Source organism: Lucilia cuprina, chromosome 4 (assembly GCF_022045245.1).
Source record: "Lucilia cuprina isolate Lc7/37 chromosome 4, ASM2204524v1, whole genome shotgun sequence".
Classification (NCBI taxonomy): domain Eukaryota; kingdom Metazoa; phylum Arthropoda; class Insecta; order Diptera; family Calliphoridae; genus Lucilia; species Lucilia cuprina.
The window spans coordinates 98,380,024-98,386,345 of NC_060952.1; the positions used below are offsets into that span (position 1 = coordinate 98,380,024).

At 29.5% G+C, this 6,322-nt stretch overlaps 1 protein-coding gene across 1 annotated transcript in view; it reads right to left on the reverse strand.

Moving 5' to 3' along the window:
• Positions 1 to 835, reverse strand: part of LOC111677719 — a 49,814-nt gene extending 48,979 nt beyond the window's left edge. Inside the window, exon 1 of the mRNA XM_046949074.1 lies at positions 710 to 835. The gene's annotated coding sequence lies outside the window, so the exon portion shown is untranslated. The remainder of the gene's footprint in view (positions 1 to 709) is intronic.
• Between the last annotated feature and the right edge of the window lie 5,487 nt (positions 836 to 6,322).

Genomic DNA, 6,322 nt, shown 5'->3' on the forward strand with positions numbered 1-6,322 from the left:
TCAGTTCTAGTTCAGTTCTAGTTCAGTTCTAGTTCAGTTCTAGTTCAGTTCTAGTTCAGTTCTAGTTCAGTTCTAGTTCAGTTGTAGTTCAGTTCTAGTTTAGTTCTAATTCAGCTCTAGTTAAGTTTTATTTCAGTTTTAAAACTATTCTTCCAATTACACGACGAATTGAAGATCCTTTTCTCTATTTGTCAAGATGTAAGTAAATAGATTATGGGTCCATACAAGAAATTTAATTTTAAAATTTGAAAAAGAAGTCTAAATAGATACATAAACTTCAAATTAGACGCCAAAAACAATTTCAGAAAAGTGATTTCATCTTACACAAAATCACTGATATGTGTCAATAAAAGCACTTTAACAATGAATTGAAAAAATTATTTTGCGATTTTTAAGTTAGAAAACTTAAGGCTTTAAAACTGTTATCCAACCCATAAGACATAAAAAAATTTTATTAGCTGATCTTTGAAAATTTTGGTTTATTACAGGGCATTTTAAATCTCAAACTTAAACATATTAAAATTTCTTTTTACTATAGTTTCAGAATAGCTTTTTAATTTATTTATACTCGAAAATTCAAAAAAATATTTTTTGTTAAAATATTACTATCAAACTTTGCAAATATGTACTTTTTTAAAATTCACAATCAATGGCTCACATATTAAATCTTTTCCTATCTCTGAAAACTTGTCACTTAATAAATACTTACAAATTTGCATAAAATCTATAAAAAAGTAATCCTTAATATCCAATTACAGGGAAGTCTTTTTTAAATTTGCACTTAAAAATAATTGCAATTTTTTAAATAATATTTAATATTCTTTTTTTTAAAGTAAACTTTTTTCACTTATGTTTTATTAATTACTTTTTAATATTTTATTTCTTTTATTATTTTATTAAACAAAAATTTCAAATCTTTTCTTTTAATATAATTATTTAACTAAGTATTTCTTCAATTTATATTTCCAACACAATTTTTCACTTTATAATTTAATTAATTTTATAAAACTGCCGTTAGATTATTTTTCAAAAGTAACGATCTTTTTTAATCAATATTTTTAAACGCTTTAAAAAAATATCACTCACTCACGCATCTTGGTTTTTAATGTGTCTGATGGCGTCTTGAACAATACTAAAGAACACAAGAGCCCTTTGGGAGACTCTGAACCCTTTTTAACGTTTTGTTTTTACTTTACACAACTTTTTTTCGTTTTTCTTTTCTTTGCAACACAAAACGTTCTACGTTCTAGAGTTACAAAAACAATTTTCAAACAACAACTACGAAGATTCTACGAGTATTAACCGACGGCAACCGAATCATATAGAATGATTGTAAAAAAACCAAGATCAAGCACCGAAGTTCTGTGTATTAAGCGATCGTTAAGAATAAAGTATTGTCTAAGAGCGTTTCAAATAGAAACTAAATAATATTTTAGCCAAATACAACACATGACTTGACAAACAAACTCTTTTCTTTATGGTTGAGTACGTCTGTAAGAAATTGATTGGTATTGGTGTGGAGGAGGGGGATCTTGTTGATTTTGTGGCGGGTGTTAAGGAGAGGGAAAACTTGTTTTTTAGCCAACTTAATATAAAGACACAATGTGAGAATTGTAACGCCCATTTGTGGGGATCTAAGATAGAGAGAGAGTTTAATGAAATTGCTGCCAGATTAAAGGTATTTCTTAAAAGATTTGGGGAAATTGGGGAAACTTATTTAGATATTAAATTTCTTTATTTCGTACAATTATGCGTGTATCGGACAGGATTTTCATAATTTCACTTCCTTATTAGTTTTAGATCAGTTCTAATTATGTTCTAGTTCAGTTCTAGTTCAGTCCTAGTTCAGTTTTAGTTCAGTTCTAGTTCAGTTCTAGTTCAGTTCTAGTTCAGTTCTAGTTCAGTTCTAGTTCAGTTCTAGTTCAGTTCTAGTTCAGTTCTAGTTCAGTTCTAGTTCAGTTCTAGTTCAGTTCTAGTTCAGTTCTAGTTCAGTTCTAGTTCAGTTCTAGTTCAGTTCTAGTTCAGTTCTAGTTCAGTTCTAGTTCAGTTCTAGTTCAGTTCTAGTTCAGTTCTAGTTCAGTTCTAGTTCAGTTCTAGTTCAGTTCTAGTTCAGTTCTAGTTCAGTTATGATCCAATTTCTTTTCAATTTCCACCATTTTGCCTTTCCCAATCATCTGGTATCACCAATGATTCCCCATTCAACTAAGCCCCACACTAAACATAGCAATAAACAAACTCTTTTAACTCCAGCCGCCTGTCTGCTATTGTAGTTGTTGGAAATATCATAAGCTACAACTATGAATCAGACGGCCAACAAACCAAACAGTCCAAGCAGCCAATCATTGTTGGTTAAATCGAAAAATATAAATAGACAGACATTATAGAGTTTGTTTTTTTTAAGATTCCCAATAGTAACAACAACAAAACACGGCTATAAACCTCAAACACTCTTACACACTATTGGTTTCTTAGAGAAATGTTTTTTTTTATTTTAATATGTATTTTTTGCTGCTGTTGTAGTTTTTTTGTATAAATTTACAATTAATTACTTTTTGACTAATACGTTCATACCATAAATAAATAAATGATCGCTCTCGCTCTCTCTGTATTGTATATAGTTTGAATCTTGTTGTCGATAGTTGGGGAGTATGTTGTTTAGATGATTGTTTAAATGTTGTTGTTAAATTGTAGTTAATTTTAAACACCACCATCACCACTATCGCCAATAATATTATTTGTACATTATTTAGGTTTTTTTTCTTTTGGTTTTTGGAAAATTTAAATAATCATGGGGTCATATACTGCTAGTAAAATGTCTAATTAAAATGTTTAACATTCAATAGTCGTTTCACCACTACCAACCCCAAAATCAGTTTTTGTTGGATTTTAAATGACAATGTAATAAAATTAAGTATTTAAAATTATGTTGCCTCTTGTTTGGTTGTCAAATCAAAGAACACTAAAAGATTTGTATAATAAAACTATTGTGCTACTTTTTATATGATTTAATATTCATAGAGTAGTTTAATTCAAATTTTTTATTGACAGAATAGTATTTTGTTGAAAATTAAATTTATATCCTGTTAGCAATTACAAAGTTTAAGTAATGTTTGTAAAACGTCTCAAATCGATCCTGGCATTTTAAACTTCAGATCACGATATCACAAATCCCAGATATAATGGACAAAATCTATAACGTTGTCTCCAGGTTTCGACTTATTTTTCATATATGTCGGCCTGTGTAAATACTGCTAAAGACTAGTAAACATCTTTTTTTTATTAAACGGATGTAATCAATTTCTTGGTAATTTAGCAAATTGCTATTAATTAAACAATTTTTTTTTTGAAAATTTTATTTACATGCAAAACTCTTGATTGGTTTATAGGGAAAAAAATACAATTTATTAAAGGTTTTTATTTAAATTTATAGACATAACTGCTGACAAGTGTAACCACAAAAGATTTATAGCTAATTTTTCTTTCGATTTAAAACTTGATTTGTGATATGTAGTTAAGAGTTAGATAACAAATCAGGTAATGACTTTCAATTGTAATTACTTACCTAACAATATACTTTTCAATACCTACTACATATCGTCTGAATTACACAGAAGTAGTCTAATAAGGTCTTACTAATAATGTGTTATATAAATACTTTCTAATTCATTAGTCCTCTTGCCTAGCAAGCAAGCGTTTGTGGTAAGTTCTTGCTTACAATGACCAATGACATCACCGTGTTAAAATGCTATTATGTAAGTAAATTTTAGAGTTTTAAGCGCTTACATGGTAATGAACCAAATTTTTCCAAATTTTTTACTGTTGATCAGAAATATTTTCAAAATCAAGAAAAACGTAGGCTGGAAAGCTTAAACTTCAAGAGTTTTAAGAAATTTCTAAACCATTTGAAATATTTCTTACAAATTCCCAATACATCATGGGTTATAAATTATGAAATAAATTAACAATTCATATTATTTTAATTGCGTAAAATGGCTCTTGATTTTTTTGAACTCCATCTTATTACGGACTTTGCTTATAGCGAACAAATTTTACTGGTCTCGTGTACAGTATGACTCAGACTCTTAAATCGAAAGTTAAACTAATAAGCATTATCATTTCTTAAACAGTTATTAGCATAATAAAACATTTTAATATATATACTGCTAACAAAATAAAAGGTATTAAAATAAATATAGATTTATTAGTTATTTAGTAATTTCTAAATTTTCTAAGGGCCAATTTTTAGGTGAACGATTAGGCATTAAATTAAAAGTAATCCTCGAAATATGTTTTTGAGTACTCAGTTAGTTTTGATTGCTAGTTTATGTGACGATTGAAGGTGGTTTAAACTTGAGCAGGAAATGCTAAACAGCTGATGTAAGAAACACTGGTACAATTTTTATTAAATGAAACATTCATGTAGACTTTAAAATTATTTTTTTGTTTTAAATCTGAGTTTTCATTAATTTTCATATAATATTTACAATTATCTTCATCTTTTTTTATAAAACATACATTGTATGGAAACACTGCGAAGTTTAAACTTCCCAGCAGTTCGGTCGGACAGTTGTAAACTATGTATTTAACATTTCGGGTTAACCCTAGCCACCGATCGTCCAAGTGTCAAACTATTTTAAAATATTCCTGCCCTATGAAAAAGTCAATCGCCATTCTCTCGCTTACAAAGTGGAAACTAAAATTATGCTATGTATACACGTTTGTTGGATCTTACAACGTTGTCAGTAAAATGTGCATAAAATGTCTTATATCATTGTAAACTTAAAAATTTTGTCTTCCAATATTGTCAGTAAAGCTTTTTCTGACAACGTTGCAAAAGAAAAAATGTAAGATCAAACGATTGTCAGACATGTTCTTAACATTTTACTAACAACGTTGTAAGATCTGTCAACCGTGTGTCACAGCTTTTACGATTGTCTTCACTCTCATGTAGAAAACATCCATGATGAAAGACATAGAGCCAGGACGTAAATGGAAATCGCTGTCTTTTAGGATGCATTGTCTCTTTGTCGAACTACTGGTTTATACTCAAAAATATCATTTATTTGTGGATTAACTAATCTAATTATTAATCGGCATATGATTGCCAACTCAAAAACCCGCTATTAGAGGATTTTGGTCCGTTTGTATAACTTCTCAACAACGGAGAGAAATTTCCTCTCCTCAATCGGCCCCACATACAACAGAAAGAAAGTCAATTATCCTTTTATTGTTCATTCACGGATTTCCTTCAATTACGGAACCGATAAGTAGGAAAAACCCAATGTAAGAAATTTGTGGGTCAAAGTGATCTTGTAATACACTTTTTTTGAGAATTTTCGATTTGATTCATTTAAAAAGGTGAAATATGTTATAATTATCTTAAAAGGTAAATAATAGCGAATTCTGTAATCCAAAAGTAAATTGAAAAGTTTAAAGACAACAACTTCAAACTACAGGGATCTTTGAACTGAAAATGTATAAATAACACAACAGATTTGAAACAATATTGCATGAGACATACAAAACTTTACAACATATCAACTTAAAGGCGCTTACAAAGTTTTCAGCTAGATATTATGTTAAGAATTATTTATTATTTGTTATGGAGGCTCCTTTTGGATAAATAAAAGGAAGCAAAAAAAAGAAGAAAACCATAGCTGATGCTATTTTTAAACAGCTTGTTGCATTTGCAATTGTTAGGAAAAATTCAGTGATTTGGTTTTTAGCAGTTTTGATCCATGATGAAAACTAACAAAACAATATGGAAGCATGGATTCAGTTTGTTTCTTTTTTTTATTCCTTTTTCCTGTTGCTGCTGTTGTTGTAGTTGCAGCTAAAGAGACAACAAAAGAAATAAAAGGCGACGAGACGGCGTCAGTATTAAAACTGATTGTCTCGTTGAGCCAACAAAAAAAAAACACAAAAAAGCTTCCCAAATAACAAAAAAAGGATTCTTAGAATGTAACAACAGTAACACAAGAAGAACTTGTTCAACATTCAACTGCTGTTGCTTGTTGCAGTGTTTTTTTTGTTTGTTTTGCAAGCAGCAGTTGATGTTGCTGGAAACAAAATAAGTGTGCAATAATTTGTTATTTACAACAGCACATTAATTTCCTCTTTTTGCTTTCACAATTAGCACTGCAGCAACAAGCAGCAAACGAACAAACAAACAAACAGTCAACAACATTTGGGCATGCATATGTTGCTGCCACTGCTGTTTCTGTTGCTGCTTCTGCTGGTTACGGTGGTGCTGATGATGGTGGTAATATTGTTTCATGGTAATTGTGTTTTTTTTATTGTTGTTGTTGCTGCTGCTTGCTAC